The 25621-nt window shown below is 42.1% G+C and overlaps 1 protein-coding gene across 38 annotated transcripts in view; it reads right to left on the bottom strand.

The window, feature by feature from the left end:
- ANKS1B (ankyrin repeat and sterile alpha motif domain containing 1B) overlaps positions 1–25621 on the bottom strand; it is a 1023959-nt gene that overhangs the window by 117384 nt on the left and 880954 nt on the right. For 3 of the 38 annotated variants that reach the window (XM_072724654.1, XM_072724646.1, XM_072724644.1), the window contains exon 1: positions 24468–24742. The exons of 26 other annotated variants lie outside the window; for them this stretch is intronic. The gene's annotated coding sequence lies outside the window, so the exon portion shown is untranslated. Of the gene's footprint in view, positions 1–23945; positions 24225–24467; positions 24957–25621 lie in introns of those variants that run through there. 9 more of the 38 variants (XM_072724647.1, XM_072724645.1, XM_072724643.1 and 6 more) reach the window with 7 other exon arrangements.

Genomic DNA, 25621 nt, shown 5'->3' on the forward strand with positions numbered 1-25621 from the left:
GTCCATCATAGCACATATCACACTGTGTTAGGATTGTTTCTATTGCTGACACCGTCATGAATGCTTGGAAAGGAGGCATCATCTTTGCAGCCCAGTATTTGACAGCTTGGAGGTACTCATTAAATGTTGGTTTAATAAGTGAACAGATGAATGAACAAATGAAATAAAAAATCTCCACTCCTCTAGGAGTAAGTATGGAATAATTAAGTCCCCAACACAGTTTGAAATATACTTGTCTTTGTTGACGGAAGAAAAGTATTTAAGTGTTATCCAGCTAAAAAATAACGTAATAAAATCCACAGAAAGTACCTATCAATGAATTTATTAATAGTGAGGGAAGTAATTAAGCATGAGAAAATGGGAAAAGAGAAGCAAGGACCTTAGGATAAAACAATACAATCTAACACGGCTACACCCAGCTAGGCCTGAGAGAAGGCATCACAGGGGCAGGTGTTCTGAACCAGGCCTGAGACTATCCAACCTAAAAACAATGCCCTCATCATGAAGTACAAGCAGCAAAGATTCAAACAATACTCCATGTGTGGTGGAAAGACAGTCAGAGTCCCAGAGGTAAAAATAACTTTACCTGCCAATAAACGGAAACATGAAAGAATGGAAAACAAGCAGATAAAAAAAAAAAAAAAAGAACTATGTGTGAGTTCTCTTCTAAAGGGCAGCAAAAGCAGGTGAGCTAATGTGAACAGAACATGTAAGGTGGCGATGGGGGGGTGGGGCAGGGCAGAGAAGCAGGTTATAGACCACAGAACCCAAAAATGGGGCCAAGACCTGTTGGCTAGGAAGAAGGAGATGACTAAGTCGATGACTTGGAAACGGTGTGGGAAGATGGCTTCAGATAGCTGGCAGCAAGGAGGTCATCCCCTACCTGATCCTCACTTTGTCCACCATCCCCCATAAGTAATGGGTCTGGTTAATATAAGATGTGTGGAATCAACAGTAATCCAAATATTTAGGCACCACAAAATGAGGGAAAAGGAAAAGAGAGCCCCGATCTTCAAACGGTGAAAGTGACCCTGGAAATTGTAATTTGGCAAGTTTGCAATATTGTGAGAGTAATAAAAAATCTGTTAACATCTAGAGGAAATAAACCCAAAAGTAATAAGAATCTGAGTTTTATGAAGGAAAAAAAAGAGGCATGCCAAATTTGATTGCTTTTCTGATGGAATTACAAGATTACTAGTTTAAGGGAATGGAGCAGATGTGATATATTTGAATTTTATTAGAGCATTTGGAAGAATGTCTCACACAATTTCCTTCACAAAACTAAGTGACTTTGGCTTGAACATGGACTGAGGAGATAAGTGAAGGGTAACAATATATCGCAATCAATCTCATTAGGAGAAAGGTGTTTAAGAGGTGACACAAGGGCTCCTGCTTCTTAGGGTAGATACGATATTCTTTTTTATGATGTATGAAAAAGGAAGGATGAGTGTGGCAGATGGGAAACATGGAGATTCACTGGACAAAGGGATGGGAAAGTTGGTTAAAATGATCCGGACACAGAGAGAAATAAAGGCTACCACATATTTTTATATATTTAGAAAAGTAAGTGTACTTGGAGAAATACACACAAAAAAGGAGAATCGAGAAATCAGTAACACTGGAAAATACCTGGAAGCTCTTTGCTGTATATCTGAACTGTAATGCAGCACAAAGACGTTAAAGACTTGTATGCCATGTCATTAATGAAGAGACATTACATACCTTGTCCCAAGATAATTTTTTTTAGGCGCAAAAGGGTTGATTCTTACTGATCTTTGGATTTTGCCATTACAAATTTTAACCCTCAAGTTTAGCAATAAAACTATTTTATTATTTTTTATTTTATTGCTAAACTTGAGGGTTAAAATTTGTAATGGCAAAATCCAAAGATCAGTAAGAATAAGATTTATTTTGGGTAGGGACAACTTATCCAGTTTTTCTCTGAGATGCTGTCTTGTTTCTAAAGTGGTCCTTCATGAGCTTGGCTGCAACTATTTCTGGATGAATGAAACTTTTTCATGTTCGGAAGGATCCAGAATGCCCTCGTGAAGGTTTGGTGTTGCTGCTTTCAGAAATCTCTTTTCAAAGTTTTAAAAAAAAAATCCTTTAAGCAAATGCTCCTGGGCAGTTTCCGAAAAATAATGATCATGTTGTAGACACGTCCACTCATCATGTATTTGCTCTAAGCTGAGTGAGAAGCGCTGAAGCCATTATGTCTAGGTTTTAAACTCTGGCCCAAATGCCTGTGGCTGGGTGACCTTGGGTGGCTGAGTGACCTTGGGCAAATTACTATTTCAGTGCCTTAGTTTACTCCTCTTACAAGGGGATGATACTAGGCCCTACCACACAGAATTGAGTGGTTAAATGAATTGACGTTCTGTGAAGCACACAGGGAACCTTCCATAAATGTGAGCTATCCTAAAAAGACTTACTGTGAGCAGACAACATATTCAAGAGACGTAAGCTTCAGAGAAAACCTTCTTGTTGGTTTGTAGATGCCCATCCATGGCTGCTTCAGTTGAAAACTAAAAAGAGGAATTCCATTTTGCTAGAACTGCATAATCTCATGACTTATCTTCAGAGCAGACAGTGCAGTCTAGAAGCAAGAAACAGGGTGATGGCTCCAGTCCTACTCTGCCACACGGGCTGCGCATTTTGTGCAGGACTGATGTGCATCTAAGAAATGAGAATATTGTCACTTGTCTCAACTTCCTCATAGATTTTGAAGGAAAACAAAAAGGGGTGAGAACAGTCTGCAGGGCTACACAGGAATTTCATTTTTAAAAAAGACTTACTTATTTGGGGGGGGGGCGCAGGCATGGGGAGGGCCTCCAGCAGACCCCGTGGGCGCCGAGCCCGCCGTGCGCTCACCCCCCCCGCACCCAGACCGCACGGCCTGAGCCGAAACGGAGTCGGCCACTCAACTGAGCCACTCGGGCGCCCCAAAAGTAGTTTCCTCTTTTGACCATTAGTGAAAAAGAGCCGAGGAGCAGAAGGCATGTGAAAGGTCATAGGGTTGCGGTGTGGCGTCAAATCCCGCCAGAAGCGGGAGGCGGTTCCACAGCGGCGCATGCTCCGAGCCCCGCGTCCTCGCCCCTGCCCCGCACACGTCTCTACCCCGAGCCGGAGCCCCTCGCCGCTCTCCGAGACCCACCTCTGTCTCTAACTCCCACGCAGCGCTCCCCCTTTCTCACGGCCGCACCGTCAGAGCCCCGCGGCGCAGGCACACAGAGGCAGCCGCGACCCTCTCCAACACATTCGCTCTGCTCTCCGAGGAATCTTCCTGCAGAGCTGGCTGCGTTAGGCGGCCCCGTTCCACACTCCCCGGGGGAGAGCTGGGGGAGAGCTGGGGGAGAGCTGGGGGAGAGCTGTGCAAGCCCTGGAGGCGCGGCTCCGCCTTCCCGCTCGCACGCGGGCCTGCAGCACCTCCGGTCCCTGCCGCCTCGCACGGGGGCATCCCCTCTGCCTTCTGCGCTTCCCCCTTTGGGAGATACGGATGCCGTCTTCTGCAGGAAGGCTTCCTGGTCTCTCTGCCCGCCTTTCTGTTCCTCCATTTCTCTCCTCTACTGGAATCATGTGCTTGTCTGCAAATGGTGGCAGGCACGGCTTACTCCTCTGTGATGCCAGTGGGGGACACTCAGCAGGCCGTCGGGTACCTCAACGAAGGGACCCCGACCATCAACATATGGCAGGGACTGTGTCCATTGTCAAGGCAAGTCTAGGCTTGTGATCAACAGCTCAGTGGTTTTGCAAGCAGGGTTCAGGAGGAAAAAGTGCCCCCCCCCCCTCCAAGGACAATTATGAAGTAACCTAAACATTTCTGTGACAAGCCAGGAGATAATGGGAGTAGGCCACCTGTTGGCCTGTGGCCCTTGCACTCACATGTCCTCAGCTCACTGGCCTAGAAAATGTGATAGTTTGGATCAAGCCCTGCAGGATCGATAGTGAAAAGTGAAGGAAGGGATTGTCTTTAAAAACAAACAGAGCCAGGGATGAGGAATGCACACTGCGCCACCGGACCTTCCCTGACTACAACTATATTCACACCACACTCCTGCTCAAGTTCCCTGCAGGGGCTTCTCTTGGCTGGAAGGCTGAAGTCTAACAGCCTCCTTGGTCTCCTCCTCCTCCTCCTCGGCCCACCCACACTGTGTGACTAGGGCTCCCACAAGGTGTCACATGGTGCATGCCTCTCTGCCCTTCATACTTGCCCTTTCTCTACTGAATATGCCATTTCCTCTCGTCCTCCTCTTGTTTTTTTTTTTTTTTTTAAGATTTATTTATTTTTGAGGGAGAGAGAGAGAGAGAATGGGGGAGAGGAGCTGAAAGAGAGGGAAAGAGGGAGTCTCAGGCAGACTCCATGCTGAGCACAGAGCCCTAAGCTGGGCTGGATCTCAGGACCCTAAGATCAGAGCCTGAGCTCATGCCAAGAGTTGGACACTCAAATGACTGCAGCGCCCAGGCATCCCTCTTCTGGGCTTTTCTTGGTGAGCCCCTCACCATTCTTGATGTCTCATCTCAATTGTCACTTCCTCTGAGAAGTCTTCCAGGAACTCTCTAGGTAGAGCTGAGTATGCCCCCTTAGACAATGCCTGTCACCTACCCTGTAAATGGAACAGACTGTCTGTTTACATGCTTGTTTTTTCCCCACATGGCATGCCTCTCACATCTTTGTATTTTGGGATTCTAGCATAATGCCCATCCCAAAACTCAACAAATTACATGTTGAATTGAATTTGCTGAATTCATGTGGAAGAGAACACTTACCTAAAGCCTGAAAAACTAAGGTGGTTGATCTTTTTGCTTCACTTGACAATAGGGAACATCATTCGAATGAACTAAAATTAAAATGATCAAGAATATGCAGAAAGACCTTCACAGCCAGAAACTATGGGAATACCATTTTTTTTAGTTAATTAAATTGAAGACAAGAGCAATCACAGAAAATAATTATTTAACGGCTTCAGGGTACAGGTAGAAATCATATGACATTTTTAGATTGCTTTCTTTAAAAATGCATCAAAGCATTGTAAAAAGCCAAAAAAGAAGCCTTTTAGAAGTGGTATTTTACAACAGATAAGTTCTATTTTCACTGTGACTTTACTGTACAATAAAGAAAGACATTTGGCCTTCGGGTCACTATGCATGATTTGCTATATATGCATAGTGACCCGAAGACTAAGTGCATATATAACATAAATTACAGAATTAGATGACAAGTAATTAACCAAAATAGCAATACAGCCAATCTAATGGGGCCAATTCAGGTCTGAGTGACACATAAAAACATTATGTAGTTAGGTTCTAAGCACCTACAAGGATACTGAGCTGTGGTCTATGTATAGCCTAATGAATCCCTCCCGGGACTAGAGAGATCATGGAAAGAAATGTCTCAGACGGGGCAGGTTAACTTGAAATTCTGCCCAAGAAGGAGCTGAGGTGTCACCTCCATTTTTATTATCCGAAACTCCTAATGAGATAGGCAATCTCTCCAAACAAACTGCTGTCAACATTATGAGGTTGGCTTCCCATTACTAGAAATAATAGGAAAACAACATTAATCAGAGTTTATTTTTAAGCAACCTGAAGAAATACTTCCTGACCCATCACTCAGGTAGTACAGCAGATGGTATATTTAGAAAGTGGAAACTAGTGACAGAAGGAAGTCCAAATTTGCTTTCTTCCTCCCTCTTCAATGATTTATATGTGACAAGCATGAGTGAATTAATAAGGTCACAACAAGAAATGTCATCTCTTTTTTTAATGATCAAAGTTTTTTGTTTTTTTGTTATTGTTGTATTTTGTTTTGGGGGCGGGTGGCTCTGGTCTTGTCCACTTGTTTAAAATATGGAAACATTCCAAAGGATTTAGGCTAAGAACAAGAACCTTACTGTTATTAAGAAGAATCTAACAAATGTCACACGTGCTAATGTGACATTTTTTATCTTAAAATTTTAAGTGAGAAATAAAACAGTCTAGTAATATATTCACAAACCCATCCCTTGATCCCCAACATGACTTACTCCATACCTATTTACTGACCAAAAATATAGAACATGAAGGGTGTGCAGACTCAGTACCTGTCTTTTTTTTTAAAGATTTATTTTTATTTATTTACGATAGACACAGAAAGAGAGAGGCAGAGACACAGGCAGAGAGAGAAGCAGGCTCCATGCCCAGAGCCTGACGCGGGACCCGATCCCAGGACTCCAGGATTGCGCCCTGGGCCAAAGACAGGCGCGAAACCGACAAGCCACCCAGGGATCCCCTCAGTACCTGTCTTTAAGTAGCTTACAGGCTACTGGAAGAACCAAATCTGCCACTCAATCTTTATATTCTACTTCAAAATGGCTTGAGTCTATAAAATATACTGTAATGTTTTAGTTAAAATTATATATATCAAAATTTGGAAAGATACATGCTGAAATGTCATTGAGTAAGAGGGATAGCAAATTTTTCTTGATTCTCTGTATTTTCTATTTTTTTCTATAATGATAATGTATTACTTTCATAAAAAGGAGAAAAAAAACTTTTATAAAAGATGAGGGGGAAAAAAAATCTCAGTTTGGGTAGCTCTATATCTTGTCCTACTTCTGGATACTTACAAAGTGCCACGACCTAAATTGTGGAAAGGCCACAATTGATGGGTTTTGTCGATGGACCAAGTCTCTTATAATTGTCTACCTACTTCTCTGTTTACCTCCCAGCAGTGAGGAAGCTCCTTGAGGGCAGGGACTCTGTGTCATTTGTTGTTAGAACTAATAATGCCTAATGTGGGTTGAGGCACATCATAGATACAAGATGTATATGTGGTGAGGAAGGCCCAATGACAAGAGAGTAGGAAGAGAGGGGAAAAAGCTGGAGGCAAATGTTTCTGATGCTTCTATTAAAACAAACAGGATAATCACTTTGGTGAAACAAAATCAATTAAACAGACTGGAGGCATGAAGATGACACAATTGATATGATGAATATTTTTTATGGTTCAATCACCTCTGCTGTTGGCTGGAGCACCCCCCTCATGTGGCTCATGTAAGGATGCCTTAGCCAGTAAATCTGAAAATAAGTTGTTGTCTTAAACCCCCTTTTATACACGGGGACTTTCAAAATCTAAGTAGTTTTAGAACAACAAAAAAGTTTTCTTATGCTTTGATTTTTATGTTTCTTTAAAAGCAGAGACGAGGGGGTGCTTGGGGTGGCTCAGTCGGTTAAGCATCTGCCTTCCGCTCAGGTCGTGGTCTTGGGGTCCTGCATCCAGCTCCCTGCTCAGCAGTGAGTCTGCTTCTCCCTCCTGCTCATGCTCCCTCTCTGTCTCAAATAAATAAATAAAATCTTAAATAAAATAAAAGGAGAAACTAACAAAGATCTACTAAGTCAGGCACGATATTGCACATCCAGGCCCTGGCGCTGTGCAGGGGCCATGGTCAGCCACTGCAGCTTTGCTTGACACTCTAAGTTTTTTTTTTTTTTTTTTTAAAGATTTTATTTATTTATTCATGATAGTCACACAGAGAGAGACAGAGAGGCAGAGACACAGGCAGGAGAAGCAGGCTCCATGCAGGGAGCCCGACGTGGGATTTGATCTCGGGTCTCCAGGATCACGTCCCGGGCCAAAGGCAGGCGCCAAACCGCTGCACCACCCAGGGATCCCGACACTCTAAGTTCCTGTCCTGGCTATAATTCTCAGATTTGTTGCTTTGAAAGCATCGCTCATGGTCCTAACTTTGGTGATGCATTGACATCTGGGGGCTAAAGATGAAAGAAAAATGTCTGTAATGAGTAGAGGAACCTTCAAGAAAACAAAATGGCCTCTAGCATTGGTTCAGCACCTACTGTGCATCAGAGGGCTGCGTGTCCACCTGTCTACAGCTAGTCCCCAGAAAACCTGTGCAGGGTGGGCACCGTCACCATCTTACAGAGGAGGAACACAAGGCTCAGGAAGGTTCAGACTGGTGATTTTCCCCAACGCACATGCAGCCAAAGGGGCCATGGAGCTAAGTAAGAGGCAACCAGAAGTCTGGCAAGCAATCTCATCCCTGCGCATTCCTCTGAGGAAACACACCAGGTGTCCTGCTGGCATGTTACACAAATGTAACCTATTTGCTCTTCCCGAGCTTACCTTTCTGTAGTTTTCCTACTTCTCTTCTCTCTTTACCATCACCCCAGTTTCAGTTCCTATTCTTCCTATGTTTTTGTGGCATTAGAGAAAGCACAGGTGAAAATTTTTTAAACAGCATCTTCAGGTCTTTTGAGAAAAAGTGCCATAAAATAATCTCTAAAACTTGAAAATATTTTTTTTTAAAGATTTATTTATTTATGTATTCATGAGAGACACAGAGAGACAGGCAGAGGGAAAGCCGATTCAGGAGTCGATCCCGGGACCTCGGGATCATGACCTGAGCCAAAGGTAGACGTTCAACCACCAAACCACCCAGGTGGCCCTAAAACTTGAAGATAATTTTTATTCCAAATAGCATGGATGAATATATATTCAAGCTTTCAGGCACCCTGAATATTGGACAAATATATTTTCCTGGAATCTTCATATTCACACACATGCACACAGAATCATCTGTTTTCAATCAGAAATGACATTTGTTTTTGAAATGATTATTCAATAGTATTTTCACCCTCAGCCAAGATTTCCACAATGCCTGGATAAACAAAAAGGAGGTGAATACAGAGATTCTTTGGCTTTTTTCTTTTGTGCACAGTATGATAAATAATGATTTGAAAAGTATAAAACACATGTTAACAGTACAAAACAAAAACATCTCTAGTGCTTTGCAGAATGTAGCCTTCCCATCCTGGGATGCTGACCTTCTGACAGATCTGTAAGTTTTATTTTATATGGACAAAGAACCTTTTCTTTCCTCCCTTTTTTAAAAAATTTTTATTTAATTTTTAATTTTTAAAGTAGAGCCTAAGAGTAAGACAATAATAGTTCATACTAAGGATTACCTAGTTTCTCTACAGGAGACAGGCTCAGGTATTAAGAGGAAAAAAAAAAAAGATTTCAATTAGAATCATTTAAAATGATTTAACAACAACCACCACAAAAGAAATACATGATGGTGAAAGTCCACTTAAATGATAAGCATTTAAAATAAGACACAAAGGAAGGTAGCAATCACATGGAGCCGCATTTCAACAATATGCCAACTGGAAATAAGAAATATAAAGTAAGTCAACCCCAACTAGAATTCACAAGTATACCTAGCTTCACAGGATGGATAAGTTCCTAAAAAGTTCTGTATAAATAGTTTTTTTTTTCCTCCCATAATATATATATATAGAGAAAGAAACTATTGGAATCTTCCAGTTGATCCCTTTTTAAGGAGAGAAATATTGTTACATGGCAAACAGACATCTGCTTTGACTCCCTGACAGAAACGATTAAAAATTTTTAGAATAAATGATGATTTATATAACAGCATGTTTTCTAAAAACGAGGCAAACCCGTATGTCACTGTGAATATGGAAAGTGGAGAAGACACCAGGAGGTTGATTTCTATTTTACTTTTGGTATTTAAAACACCACAGTGAAAACTGAACAGTGTAGTGTGAAGAGACAAATAAATTATTGTTGAATTGTCTGCTAAATTGCTTAGGCCTTCCATCCATAGTCAATAAAATATAGACCTTGCCTGTGGCATACTCAAGACTGCAGAAATTCAGAGTAATCAATCATTCTACGTAGCTTTTACAGCTTCCCGGGTGGTGGGGACTGTATTTGTTGAATGCAGGCATTTCATTAGTAAGTATTAGTAAAGTGCAAACTTCCATATTAAACTATTGTCTATATAATACTAGCTTCCTGGAATGCCGACTTGTAAAGACAGGTTATCTTCAGTTCACACAACATCCAGGTAATAACTCATTTTCGTCTCTGTGTTTTCTGATTCTATGGGAGGATGGATGCATTCTTTTTGCTGTCATCAAAAAATAATTTCTAAACAAATATTCTCCAAGATTTCTCTTATGTTACTGTCCTATAAACTAAAAATTTTAAGTCATTTTATTTAATGTGTTCATCATGGTAAGTGTACTCTTGAATCCCCATCACCTGTTTCCCCCATCCCCCACCCACCTCCCCTCCTATAACCATTGGTTTGTTCTCTACAGTTAAGAGTCTGTTTTTTGGTTTGTCTCTCTCGCTCTTCCCCCCCGCCCTTTGCTTGTTTGTTTTGTTTCTTAAATTCCATGTATGAGTGAGATCATATGGTATTTGTCTTTCTCTGATTTATTTCGCTTCTGTAGCTCCATCCACGTTGTTGCAAATGGCAAGATTTTATTCTTTTTATGGCTCAACACATACACTAAATATTTTAAGACTAACTGGAATAACAACAATACCTATTGTGACATTTCTTATGCTATAAAGGAAATTGTACCATAATTTCTAATTATCCCATGGTTGATGGACTAATTATAGCCATTCTACCACAAAAGTGCAAAGTTCAACAGATACTTTGCCCCCCACTACAGTATAAAAAAGCATTTTGACTTTATTTGAAAAAGATTGTGAAAAATAGCTATTAATTCAATGCATACATTCCGTCCAATAATGATTTAAATTTACCAATATAAATGACAGGAGGAAATGAATCTGGAATAAACATCTACTTCCCACGGTTCCTGGTGTATATGAAGAAGTATTAGAGCAAGTGAATCCATATGATGAAAGGCAATTATTATGGGTAGAATCCACAAACAGTGGAAAGGGATTATTTTTTCCCTTCCTTACCACAGAAATTCACTGCTTATAATTCTAAATTACCAATCTTTTCTTTATGGTAACTTTTGTTAAGAGATTTCTACCAAGACACCATTGTTGATTGTGTAACACTGATGATATGCTGCTGTGATTTCTCAGCTCTGCATCACATGACAAAAAAAATAAAATGATAAATGCTAATTTTTGAAGATAAGAATACCTTCTAAATCAACTGCTACCTCTCAGTGCAGAGCTAGATCTCCTGGACGATTACAGTATGAGGAATGACAAGCAATATAAAGAGTAATGACAATTTTCACAAAATTCAAACTTTATGACATTTGAATGGACACCATCAAAGAACAAAATCACCTCTTCCCAGATGATGTGCAGGATAATTAGTCAGAAAGGTGTGGCAATGCTTTGGATTGAGATCAGCTAGTTGGAAGGATGTTCAAATCAACAATCTAGCTATTGCTGCTTTGCGAGAAAACTGATCATTCTCAGTGGTGAATATTAATAAGCACTTTAAAAAAAGGTTAGAACAAAACTAGCTTTGTGAATTACTCCACGCTTTCTTGCAAATGCACCGAAGGTAAATCAACGATTTATCTCATCATTATCAATACAGCATACTTTAATATATTGGATATAAATAATTGTCACTAAGAAATCATGTGCTGTGTGTTCAGATAAAGCTATAGAGATCTGCCTTGTTACCTAGCAACTGAGCAAGTAACTGCCATACTGAAAAAAAAAATCTTTTTTTTTTTTTTTTTAGGTAGAAAGGATGTTCATAAGACTCCAAATAAAGATGTTCATAAAGCCAAAGTATATGTTAAGGTACTGTTGCTAACTATTTTAGATACATCCATGGCTTATGTTTTGAAATACCATGCAGTAATGAAAATGGTCAACATTTAGATCTATTATTTGAACTGGTCATGAACAACAACGCTCTGCACAGTTTTCATATTTTTTTTTGTAGGAATCACCGTGAATCACTTATTTTCTTTTATTTGTACTGTTTCACAGACACAGGATTTCCAACAAGATCTTATGCAGAGATTTCTATTTATTGAAAGAGTGATGCTCGCTTGTTTAAAATAAAATAAAACCGTTCTGAGTAATTAGTTCACTGTCAGGGACCCCAATTACTCTTACATTTCATAGAACAGCTTAATGCATTAAATTTGTGCCATTTGGGAGAGTCTGGCTTGTCAGCTAATCTAAGTTCTGTTTTAATTTTGCTAAAAATCTGGATTCCTGGGCTGGCTGTACATGAAATCTTTCTGTAAAAACACTAGATGATTGTGACAATTATATCATTTGACTTCTTAGGTCTCTAAAATGTGGCACATGGCCAGTCTTCAAGCCCCGTGGTGGAAGCAGTTCACTCTGGTGTGCAATGCGGGTGACTGGCCATGGTCTGCGTGATGGCGGTCATGTGTAAGAGAGGAAACCATGTGCTGGTGGCTCTGCAACAAGCAGAGAATGTTCTGTGGGCAGATACGGCTGTGACTGCCAAGGTCTTCACAGTACCTCAAATCCACTGCTTTCGCTGCACTCCGTGTTGACATAATATATTGTGCTTTCATGTATAGTTGTGCAGAGACACAACGCATAAACTCTTCAAATGATTATGTGGAATTAACATAAAGAAGCACTGTTTAAAAAAGGGTGAAGTTATAAGGCACTGTGTGGTGAAATCTACCACACCGTTTTCATTGGATTTTTACTCCTCACATTACTACAAAACTCATCTTCTTTGATTTGAGAAGTGGTCTGCATTAACTGTGCTAAATAAATCATATTTACTCAAAACCATTAGGAAAGCAGGAAACTATCTGTTTGAGGTTGGGGTGTGGGTTTTGGGGCAAGTTCCCAAACCCCAACGTTTCAGAGAATCGGTTGAAGACAACTGGTAATGTGCCCCACATCTTGCTTGAGAAGCATAAAAATATGTTCTCAGGTTCCAGTGCTTTTCTTTTCAACAAATACTTCACATATATTATTTCATTCAATGCTCATGGCTCGGTAACACAGGGAACAGACATACCGATATCGCCAGTTGATAGGAATCGAAGCTAATTTGAAGGACACAGAAGCTGGTAAACAACAGAGCAAGGATTCATGTCTTGATTCTCAGGTCAACATCAATCATAACATATTATGCTTTTAGTTGGAATAAAATTATTTCACTTTGTAGAAAATAAGCCTGAATTTCATTCACTCTATGTACTCTGTCCATATAAAGAAAACTGAATTTAAAAAGTGATGGATAAAAAAAATAAATAAATAATAAAAATAAAAAGTGATGGATGATGTCGTAAAAATTATTGTCCCTGCCTGCAAATAGCTTAGGGGCTCACAGGGAATATGACATACATATGCATATACCCAAAAACAAGACACAAAAAATTGGGAGTCCAGAAAAAGGCTGGCTTATTTCTAAATTGAAAGGCTTCAAGGAAAAAGTGGCAAGCAAGACCTGGAACAAAGGGTAGGGTCCGAAACAGCATGAGCAAAAGCACGAGGGAAGATTTTTCTTTTTAAGATTTTATTTATTCATGAGAGACACAGAGAGAGAGAGAGGCAGAGACACAGAGGAGAAGCAGGCTCCATCCATGCAAGGAGCCCGATGTGGGACTTGATCCTGGGTCTCCAGAATCAGGCCCTGGGCTGAAGGCAGTGCTAAACCACTGAGCCACCTAGGCTGCCCCACAAGGGAAGATTTTTGTGGCGATGGAGTCCTAGTCAACCAAAACCTCCATAATTTACTCCTTATGCTGGTTAACCTTTGTGATATAATGGCTTATCTTCCCTTGCCTATAAAAGAGTCTATTTCCATTTGCTTTGGTTAATAAGATCATTAAAACATTTTTATGTTTCTTGATATAAATTGTACTACTTAAGATACATTAATGCTGAGTTTTAGAGCTAGAGGGAAGACTGGCTTTACAAACGAGGAGTCTAAAGTCCAGAGAGATTAAGTAGCTGGAAGCTGTGTGACTACAACTTCTTAAAAAAGTAAATATATGCAAAGTGCTTAGAACAGTGCATGTCACAGTGAAAGGATTATGTGTGTTTGATATTGTTTTTTTATTATTGTAATTATTACTGGAGGAGTTGGATCTGGAATCTTTTCCTACTTTCTGGAACAGTGTTCTTTTTACTAAGCATGTTACTTCAAAATACAGCATTTCTTTACAGTATACATCTTAGAGCAAAAGCTGTATTTTAATTATAAAACCTATTAAATAAAAAATGTATATGTATATATATATATATAGACTCACTTTGAAAACAGAAAAAATTCAGTCTTTATAACTGATAATTTATAACATTTTGTTTAAAAGCAAATCTTTTCACTTTCAATTATATATACTTAAAGTGCTAATAATTAAAAGCTAGTCTTTGAAAGCCAAGGCTTTGGTTACTAGTTACTGTGTAGCTCTAGAAGCATAAAATTTCCCATCTTTAAAATATTCTCTGATCTACATTTCTCACTGATTCACACCAACCATTAACCTGATACATTTATACTGAAATATTTCAGACATCTGTCACATTAAGAACAGCTCAGGCTGAGCCTGAAGAGGTCTTCCATGAACGCATCTTGATCTGTACATATTCATTATACAATTCCCCGTGTTTACATTCTCTCTCCCTAGGTGATCTCATCCAGGCACATGGCTTTAGATACCACCTATATGCAGAGCATCCCTCCCCTGAGTTTCAGACTAGTAGATCCAACCACCTGCTTGACATTTCCACCTGGATGTCAAGTTTCTCAAACATAAAATGCTTAAAACAGAAATGATTCTTTTCCCCACCCTAGTCCAATCTGTTCATCACCTACCCGGTTGCTAAGATCAGAAATTTAGGAGTCACTCACAGCCCCTTCTTTCCCTTCCTTTTCAAATTAATTCATCATCAAGACATCTATGTTCTATCTCCAAAATATATCCCAGAGTCTGATTTAATCTCCAAATAAATTTAAATTGCCTCACAGAACTTCTCTTCCTAAATAAATACCTAACAAAATGTGAAGAGACTGGAGAACGTTAGAAATAAAACACACAAAAAAGAAACCAAAAAAAAAAAAAAAAAAAAAAACAAACCAAAAAAACCCAACAGTAACTAATCAAGGAAAGGCACATACATATGATCAAAATTCAAAACAAGTGGCCAAGGAAAGAAACAGAAGTTCCTGGAGCAGAATTTAAAAAAAAAAAAAAAAAAAAGAGGGCTCCGTGTTCCTTGGTTCTTCATCCTGTTCCTGCTACCCAGAGAGGTGAGTCAACAAAATTCTGAAAGTTCTCACTAGTAATCCTAAATTTAGAGAAAAGCACAGTCACTGAATACCCTTATCTGTTTCTTTTCTCTACTAATGGAAATGTGTGAAATGGGAGAACAGGAGCAAAGGGCTGACTCCATGGAACTGAAGATTCTAGGGCTGCCCACAGAAATGAGGAAACCTGCCATATTGGAGGTTATCTCCAGGCTGGCAACCAGCTCAAATGGAATCCTTTAGTTGAGGACCAAAAAAAAAAAAAAAAGAAAGAAAGAAAGGCTGTCCTTGTTATTTCCCACCCATGCCCTCCCAATTTGGTGGAAAGAAAGCTGATAATGGGGACATCTGGCAAAATGGGAGAGAGCATAGCTTAGGAAATCTATAGCCAACACCACATACAGCTTGAGCTACTTCTCCCTACGATTTTCTGCCTCATTCCGCCATCTCTTCAGACTTCAGAAAAAGTGAGGAGGCCCAGGCCATAAAATAGATATGAAAAAGGGAGCAAACCAGTCCCAGAAGAAATGGGAAGTGACTTAAGAAGTTTACTGACACTGTGTCTGGGCAGAGCTCCCCAAAGCACCGGCAGGATGAAGAAAACAGCATGGCCAACATGCAAAGACTGAAGAATGGGGAGAAGAGAGGATGAACAGAAGTAGGGGGAGGGAGAGAGAGAGAGAGGGAGGGAGGGAGGAGAGGACAATCCAACGTAAGGGTCACTGCATAAGGAATGAAGTCTAGAAAAACTTCATTCAAAGGAAAAGAAGGAAATCCTCACACAAACTTTCTACTCTAGAATAACGGTTTCAGTAAAAATGGAAGCTCAGTGACAGAATGAGGAAAAACACCTGAATGGGATGAAAAGCCAGACTGCGGACTGGAGGAAACAGGGAACAAAGAGTGCTGTTTCAGAATCAATCAATCAATCAATCAATCAGAAATATCAGGAAATAGAGGAGACACTTCTAAAAATGGAATTACTGACACAGAAGAAAGGATTTTCACATTCCCAGTGGATGTAGGTGAGAAGAGCAAAAAGATTAAATTATAAAGAAATTCATGAATGTGGGGAAGAGAGACAAAGATGATCCAGAGTAAGGATAACTGGTGTCCCTGCTGTGGGTAACAACACTTATAGAAGAGAAAGTGCATTCAAGGATAGGACACAAGATCAGCAGTCAGAGAGCAGAAAGGGCAGAAAATTTTGACACAGAACATTAAAAGTCTGGATATATCCTGGCTGTGCTACTGAGGAATCAAGAGAAGGAGAGATTTTATAGGGGTCGAGGCAGAGAAAGCAAATCTTCTACAAAGGGTGGTCTCAGGCTGCACAGCGGCTGTATATGCTAGTAAATCACAGCTGCAAAATTACAAAGGAGAGAAAGCACAAGAGTGTGATACTCAGTATACTGACACAGTTGACTATCAATACTCACACAGAATCAATGTATTTAAAATTGGAACTCGTAGTCTGAAAAACATCATGGTTCCAAGTGTGAGGCAGGTGCACAGTGAAGCCACTGAGGCTTAAGTTCCAAGGCCCTTGACCTATTTGGTGATTTCCTTTTTCTAGGCCACGGGGGCACGTGAAGAGGGGGGGGGGCTTTTTCTATGATTTGTAAACTAGACTTCATTTTCTTTTTTAAATTTCTATTTAAAAAATTGATTCAAGTTTAGTAATTCCTTAAATCATGGCTTTGGTTACAAACCAAAGTGGTATTAGCACGACCAGTGACTTTGTTTTCATTTTTTAGTTTTTTGTATTTGAGTGTAGTTGACACACAATGTCACATTTGTTTTGAGATAGAGCACAGTGGCTGAACATCTCTGTGCCTTGTGCTGTGCTCGCCACAGGTGTAGCTCTAACCCGTCATTATCCTGCACTATCGCAGCATCCCTGACTGTGGTCCCCGTGCTGAGTCTTTTATTCCTGTGACTTATTCATTCCATAACCAAAAAGCCTGTATCTTCCCCTCCCCATTACCCATGTTGCCCTCCCCACTCTCTTCCCTCTGCTAACTCTCAGCGTTTATTCTCTGTATTTATAAGTCTGATTCTGCTTTTTTGTTTATTTATTCATTTGCTTTGCTTTTTCGATTCCGCATGAGTGAAATCATGTTTCTCAGTCTGACTTTACTTAGAATACGCTCTAGATCCCTCCACATTGTTGCAAATGACAAGATCTCATCTTTTTTATAGCTCTGTAGTATTCCACTGAATTATATTCCATTTTCTTTTGTGTGTGTGTGTGTGTTTCCTTGTATATTCCATTTTCTTAAAGAGGAGTCCCAAATTCTCAATTCTCAAGTCCCATAAAATCTCAATTCACTCCTGCTCAGACCTCTTTGCCTTCTTCATAACCATAACCAATCTCTTAACCATAAGAGGAAGTCCTTTAAGAAATAATTCTTAGAGTAAAGAGACATTTGCTTCAAGTTCAACAGTTATATTTACTTCTTACCTCTGTTTTTTCTGCTGTTAAATATAAGAAATTAAATTTTGATGCTCTTTATTTTAAAAGAGCATTTCCAGTACAATTTCATTGTTGCCACTGTTATAAAAGTATCTCTTTCTATTCATGCATCCATTTATCAATCCCTTCACTTGTATATGTAGAAAGATGCCTGCAGTGTTGCCAGTCTAATGTTATAGATGGTTATTTCTGGGTGGTAGAATTTAGGGCAATTTGAAAATTTTAGTATTTGCATTGTGTGCAGTGCCTGAGTAATCCTGATCACATATCAAAATATCAAAAACAATACAGTGATTATTTTCCTTAAAAATGCCAATATATTAACAGATGTTACTTTGGGCAGTGTTGGTTATGGAGAATTATTATTTTCTTCTTCATATTTTCCTATATTTGTCGTATTTCAAGAAGTTTTTCACACTTTGATATTGTGGCTCCTTTGTTTCCTGCCACAACCTGATCCAAATCACTGTCATTTCTCACCTGGACTACCTTAATGGTCTCCTGCATGGTCTGTCTGTGTCCGTTCATGCCCGAGTATTATCTAGCCTTCACAGAGCAGCCAGTGTGTCCTTTTCAAAGGTAAAGGTAAAGCAATCCCACTTCTGCTTTACCTTCTCCATTTGCCCCAGTCTGTTTTTAGATTAGAACCCAAAATCTTTGCCATGACTGCTGAGGATGACCTGCAACTGCTCTCTGTTGCCCAAACACACTGCACCTGTTCTCTCTAGGGCTCTTCCACAGGCAGTTCTCTGTGCCTGAAAAGCTCTTCCCCCAGCATTTCTGCACAGCTGGTTCCTGCTCACCATTCAGGTCTCCAAGAGGCACTGTCTCAGGGATACACCTTCTCTGAATGCATTTTTAAAAGTGGCATCCTTGCCCTCCAGAAAACTCTCAAGCACCTGACCCGTGGTGTGGCCTTCACAGCACTTACCACCACCTGCGATTCTCTTCTCCATTCATTTATTTACTTGTTTTATGTCACTCCTTCCCAACTAGATATCTGCTCTAGAAAACAAGAACCTTGTCTATTTTGTTCGCTGGTATATCTCCTGCCCTGAATGCAGACATTCAACAAATATTTCTAGAAGATAGCAGATGTCTAATAAATATTTCCCAAGTGCATGATTACACACAGAGATTGTTTCTCGGCTTAGAAGGAAGGGTTGTGTTTGCAAAGCTGTCTTTTATGTCAGTTGCTGTATTCACAATGCATGTTCCTTCAAGGAGGCTACAGGAAAAATGATAATGAAATATCAAAGTCTACTGGACCCCACAATGGAATAAAATTCTGCATATATGCAACAAAAATACAAGAAAGTCAACACAATGAATTACCATTGGCACAACATACAATTAAAAATAAATATTTTAAGTTATTTAAATATGGACAAATGACAACTATTATCAGCCTTTCACATGGGTGGAGATATTTATGGGTATTCTGAAAGGGACTTCAGAGCATTTTTATGGGAGCTTTCTGGTCCTGTTTTTTTTTTTTAATTTTAATTGCATATAAGCTCACTTAAAAATGTATAGCTTTTGACTCCTTTATAGCAGACATATCACTAGCACCCCCCAAAATGCTCATGAAGTGGGCCATTGTTTGTATCAAAAATGTAAAAGAGGAAAAGACAGTGTGGTGTTCTGGAGGCATTAGGAGAGGGATCCAAGGAAAGGGATTAAGGAGTGCGTGTGACCTGAAAGATACCTGAACTAAGAGCAGTGAATGAGAGGGGAGAAAAAGTCAGCAATAGGTGGTCAGGAGAAGATGGAGGAGAAGAGGTTCTCCCACTAGCTATGAAAAAAATTTCATCTTCCAAGACAGCTTTCCTGACAGGAGTACTTCAGGGTGGGTAAAAGAAGGGAGAGCTAGTGTGTAAACAATGTTGAAACTTGGGAGGGACTATATATTTTTAATTTGAAGCTTTGTCCCAAATTTGGTTTGGCATGAGTTTTTATGACTAATCTACCAGTAGGGTGAAATAAATAGCATCATTCATATCAGGAGTATCAACCAACCCCTGGGAGATGTTTAGGAGGCAATGCCAGACCTTCCATTCCGGAGGGAAAGCTATACTACAAGAAAACAATTGGAACCAATTATTTTTATACTAAGTTGACAGGACAGAAAAAAAATGCACTAAGAGCCAAGAAATACTGCATATGGTCTGCAAGTCTTTTCTGGAGAAGTGAATCATGGAGATAAAGAGAAGCAGCTTATTTTTACAGTTACATTTTATATTTCTAGAAAAATAACTACAACATGGTCGTGATTTCTAAACATGGGGAAATGAGACTTTTATGAACATCACACAACACAAAACATACCACCTGTTGCCGCTACAATTCTACGCGAGTCACTCTGAAGCCTTAATTGAAACCAAAAACAGACCATAAAATTTATGGCTACCAAAAAGTCATTCTAATTGACAGGAGCTAGAAAGAGAGGATGCTCCAACAGTCTTAAAATGCCATTTTCTCTTGCCAGGAGTCTTGGTTTTAAGATGGCCACAAAAACTAACCCTGACCAATGTTAACCTGAATGCCCTTTGAACATACTGCCAAGCAGCCCTGAGCTGATGCTGGGGGCACCCACTGATTCCACCTGCCTGCCCGTGCACTGCGAAGGCGGGTAGTGACAGAGAGGTGCAGGAGCGTGGCACACGCAGGCATCCGGGAAGATCTCAATGCAGTCATTGATTTTCCAGACGGTGTCCTTCCTTGTGGTTGGTCCTGGGAGGTCAGTAGTTTCAGTTTAGTTACATTAAATTCCAAACCCCAAAGACCTGTATCCATAAAAGTCACTTATAGAATAACTTTGTTTTGTGATTTACCTAAAAATGTACTATCAAGTATTCAGTAACCAAGGGGGGTGGTGGTGTCAGAATGTGCGTTTTTGTTACTTCCAGTTCAAGAGTTGCTTTGATCGTCTCTGAATTTCCTCTTGTTCTCATGGGAGGAAACTCCCAGCAAACAGTCCCTAGGTCTTCACTCTCTGTAAATATGAACAGCTAGGAGATATGGACTAAAGACAAAAATTTTTAGGGAACTAATTTAAACAAATTAATCTATCTTCACAATTTTTTAAAGAAAAAAAATGACTCAGCTGAATCATATTTGCCTTCTCAAAAAAAACCATCTCATGATTGTGTGAAGAGAAAGCAAAAATCAGATGAATAAGAATGGTTTTCGTCTCACACTAGAATTATAAGAAAGGTTAATTTTTACATGAAAATTACATCTACATAAAAATAGATTTCTGGAACAATGTATTATTGACAGTTATGTGGGAAGATAAATGCACTCATGTAAATGTTCTTTCTCAAGCAAATTATTAAATATATTGACAGTACTGCACTTTGAAAACAATCATTTTAAAGAAATCAAATATTAATACAAGCATAAAGACATCATAGCTAATGTAATCTTTACCTCAAAGAAATATGGATGCAGCAATTTTTTTCCCCAAGGCTTCTTGATATACGCGGCTATTAAAGTCAATGGCAAACATTTATGCTTTGTTCTTGTGTATTGTCCATGGAGGGAAAAGACAGGTAGCCAACTGGTAAATCTGGATTCTGTTCACACTTCCATTAATTACTGGTGGTCTATGAAAGACCTGGTACTTTGATTACTGGTATTGGCACCAATAAATACTAAGTCTGAGCTACTGCTATAAGTCCAAAATATGTAAAAACCAAACATGTCTACAGAAATACAAATGTTTTTACTCATGAGCATGAATGACTTTAATCAAGCAGATCTCTAAATTAATTTTGCTAATTGTTCATTCCTCTCGGGACATTAACTGGCTTGATGGATATTCCTGTGACATATGTTGACACCAGTATCTGGTCAGAAATAGGGACATCAATAAACTCTACCCGGTGTCTCTACAGACTCTGCCAGTGGTATAAACACCGACAACGCCGAAGCATTTATATCAATATGACATTTGGAGAACATGTCTGCCTTACATTCAGAGAAAGGATAAGCCTGCTTTGGAACCCATGATACCCCAAAAATGCTTACTCAATGAATGATGCAATGAGAATGACTTGATAATAAGCTGCAAAATATCTGCCAACATTTACAAGAGAGTAATAACATCACAAATGATTATTGGGAATGCCTTTCCTTTACACTGTGCTGTAATCTGTACTCTATTTGGAACATGCAGAGTAACTTTAAACAAATACTACTATTTTCAAGAAAGTATTCCCTAACATTCCATACCTACTGTACCATTTGCAGCAAAATCAAGAGCAAGAAAGGTATCAGAATTCGATACTATAAAAAACTGGTTACACCTGCAAACTTTTAGATTGTTAGTGGCTGCTCAGCCATTGTCATTCCATATTGCTGACAAATAAATGCATTCATACAGTTTCGTTAAAAATTCATCACCCCAAGGCATCTTACTCAATCTTGCACCATGCTATATTTCAAAATTATTTTAATGGAGATTCGATCTCCAGGTAGATGCAAAACACTGTTGTCTGTCTCTGGTTCTAGTAGAATTTTAACAATATAGGGTCTCTCATTCCCGGTGCATGTGTGTATAGTCACTCTACTATCACTGATGAAGGAAAAAATATTGCTTCTACTAAAAGCGCCGAGGTGCATCAAGTAAAGTAATTCCAATGCAGTAAAATTAAGTTTGGCAATGAGCAACCGCAAGACAAAGTTCCCATCCCTGAACAGGGAGCTCTAATTCTTCACTGCTTTTTCCAAAAATCCTATCTCCCCCTGCAACCTGAAGCTTTCAAAGTCTTTGTAATGTTTTTGTATGACATTGTCACTGAGTCTCCTAGGTAGCATGCATCTGTTTTAATCTCATTTATACCAGCTACTCTTTTCTCCACCATCTGAGACGGGAAGGATCATCACTGTCATCACACCAAGAGTTACTCACGACCGACCGACAGAACAACAGAGCAGAACACTTCTGAAGAAGCCTTTATGGTGGAATAAAGCCAGCGCAAGTCATTATAGCCTATTTTGTCACAGAGCCATCAACAGTATGGACTCAAATAACCCAGACACCACTGGCATCTCCTTGCCTAAGCTCATCTGCTGAGTACAAAGAACAAAACAGGTTTCGAGGTGACCTCTGAGGCGTTTTCTAATTTTCTTTCTTCTTTTTCCCTTCTGGCTCCAAACTTCAGCAGGATCTACCGTATTGTAAAGACTCTCAGAAGAGAATTACAGACTTCCTTAGTCGCTTGTGTCAACGTTCACAGAAGTCTTCAGTTGGACCTAAATTCCTCGGGGGGGCCCTCCCAGCACTACTTCCTCTAATCCTGTCTTTCCAGATGCAAGAGTCCGTATAGCAAGTACACTAATCCAAGTGTCTAAGACTCAGTAAAGACCTCAGGGCTCGTATGCTTCCATTCTACAGATACAACATATTGGGCATATTTGTGCAGCACGGGGACTGAATTTTTAGTCTTCTAAAACTAACATCTCAGTCGCTCAGAGGAGAGAAATGATAACTGCGGCGGGGACTAGCCTTTCTCGTCAATCTCTAAGAATGCAAAGCCTTCCTGAGCTGCCTGTTTGAGGGGCTCATGTTTGCAGACAGCTGGTTTTCTTGAAAAGAGAGAGAGAGAGAGAACGACTAACGAACCAACCAACCAACTAAAAAAAAAAAAAAATAGAAAAACACCCCAACAAAAACCCCACAAAAAACACCACGAGGCAGTGGCTGTTTCCTTATAAAAGCAAGTCCCTGTTTGGCTTTGGCAAGTTTTAGCCTGGAGTAAAATCACATCCAAGTTCCAACCACGGAAATTGGGATTTCAACAGAAATGCTGACCCGACCTTCAGCAAAGCAGCTAATTGCAGTCTCTGCTGCTCTGTCACTGCCCTGCAAGGCGCACCACTGGGGAGTCCGTGCCCACGTCCCCCTCCGCGTAATCCGTGGTTAACAAACACGGGGAGAGAAGGCACGCTCCACACCGACCCTTCCGGGGTCTCTTCCTCGAAGGCGATCCAAAGCGCAATTGCATGGGTTGTCGTGGCTTTTTGATGTTTGAACACAAATGACCTTTGGAAAATAGATACTCGTGAAAGTCAAAGCATTTGGAGAGACCTCCAGTAATTCACCGCTTGGAACTCCTCGCAACCGCGAAGACAAGGAAAGGGAAGGGAAAATGTGCCCAGCCCGAGGGGTGGGAGGTGAGGGAAAACCAATAACCGAGCCACGGTAAGGAAAAGGAAAAAAAAAAAAAAAAAGCCCACACAGTGGAGACCGCTAGCCTAGGCTGCAACAAATGCCCCGGCCAGCCCCTTCCGCAGCCTCCGCGGATTTCCCACCGGCTCCCCTTCTCCTCCGCTCCCCCAGCGGCCGCACCACTGCGGGCGGCCGCATCCCGGCGAGCAGGCGCGGCGGGCGGCGGGGGAGCAGCCGAGCCCCGCCGCCCGCCGCCCGCCGCCCGCCGCCGCCCGCTACTCACCCGAGCCGGTCGGCGCTAGCGACGGCGGCGGCCGCGGGCTGGCTGCGAGCCGGGCTCCGCGAGGGCTGGCGGGCTCTGGCCCCCGCCGACGCGGACATGTGGCTGGAACTCGGCTCCCCTAGCCGTTGCCTCTGAGCATCTTTGTGGGCGCCCCCAGTGCTAGCGAGCGGCGGCGAGGGCGAGGGCGAGCGCGCCGAGGAGGGGCGGGCGCGGCGGGAGGGGCGCCGAGCCTGGCCGCGCTGCGCCGAGCGCCGGGCTCTCCCCGCCAGCTCCCCGGGCCCGCGCCCCGCGCCCCCCGCCCGCCGCGCGCCCTCGCACGCGCCCTCGCACGCGCCCGGCCCCCCGCGGCGCACGCCGGTCCCGGCCCAGGTGGCGGCGGCGGCGGCGGCGGCGGCGGCGCGTCCTCCCCCGGGGGCCGGCTGCGGGGCTGCCGGCGGCGCTCTCCATTGTTCTGCGGCCGCTTCCCGGGGGCGGGCGGCCGGGGCGGTGGGAGGCGTCGGCCGGGGTGTCGGGAGGGCTTACCGCTCAGGGGCACCCGGACCGCCGGAGCGACGCGGGGGCTGCAGGGCGCCTAGCACGGCGGGCTGCGGGCGCGCGGGGGCTCGGTCCTCCCGCACTCGCTGGGGCTCGGCGCCCGGCGCATCCTGGGTTACTATGGATATCCTGGCTCCTCGCCGCCTCCTCCTCGCGCTCCGAGGGGCCGCGCGGCGGCAGCAGCCAGGCAGCTCCGCAGGCGCCCAGGTGACCAGTCGGCAGCGGCAGCAGCGGTGGCAGCAGCCGCCACCGCCGCCGTCACTGCCGTCGCAGCCGCTGGGGAGAGGAGGCGGCGGCGGCGGAGGGGGCGAGGGGACGCCCCGCTCTGCTCCGAGGCCGCCCCAGGGCTTCCTCCCAGCAGCGAGCCGCCGCGAGTGCACCGCGCAGGACAGGCCGTCGCCGCGCTCGACTGTGTGGACCGGTGGCGCCCGAGCCACTAGCCTTCCAGCTGCTGTCCGAGGGGGATGGCCAGCCCCCGGGACACGTTTCCAGGCACGGTTTAAACACCCTTTATCCCCGCCCCCCCCCCCCCCCCCGTTCCCACCAAAGTCCCCACTGTGCGCCTACGAACGCTGAACGCTTGTATAAATTCGTTCTCTTCAAAATGATGCCAGTCATAGGTGGGACAACTGACCTCCAATGACAAAGCTTTCCCCCCATTAAAAAAAAATCCTCTTAGTTCTCCCTCGCCATAAATAAATAAAAACAATGTGTGGTTTACAGACCGCTTAATTCCGTAACATGTGAATGAGCGTATATCTGGCAACCCACGCGCTCCAGTCCTTTGGGGTTTCCACGTTCCATCCAAAAGTGTGAGTTGCCCACTTAGACTGGAGGTAAGAACCGCAGGTTCCCACCAACGATACCCATCGCCCGAACGCAAGGTAACGGCACCCAAACTGTCTGTGGGACATAGCCTGGAATGAGATACTCTAGGTATTTAAGGGAGTGGACGGCCTTCTGATGAACTCCAACAGCACTCATCAGTCTGCTTGTTTTCAGGGTACTTTCGGTTTCTAAACTTAAGAGTGCACATTCAGTGCTTTCAGGCCAAAGGAAACAAAGATGTTGGTCAACTGCAAAAGTCTGGCACTAAAATAGAAATGTGAGTTAATTTTCAAATACTAGACAACATTTACCCA

This window comes from Vulpes vulpes, chromosome 10 (assembly GCF_048418805.1).
Source record: "Vulpes vulpes isolate BD-2025 chromosome 10, VulVul3, whole genome shotgun sequence".
Taxonomy (NCBI): domain Eukaryota; kingdom Metazoa; phylum Chordata; class Mammalia; order Carnivora; family Canidae; genus Vulpes; species Vulpes vulpes.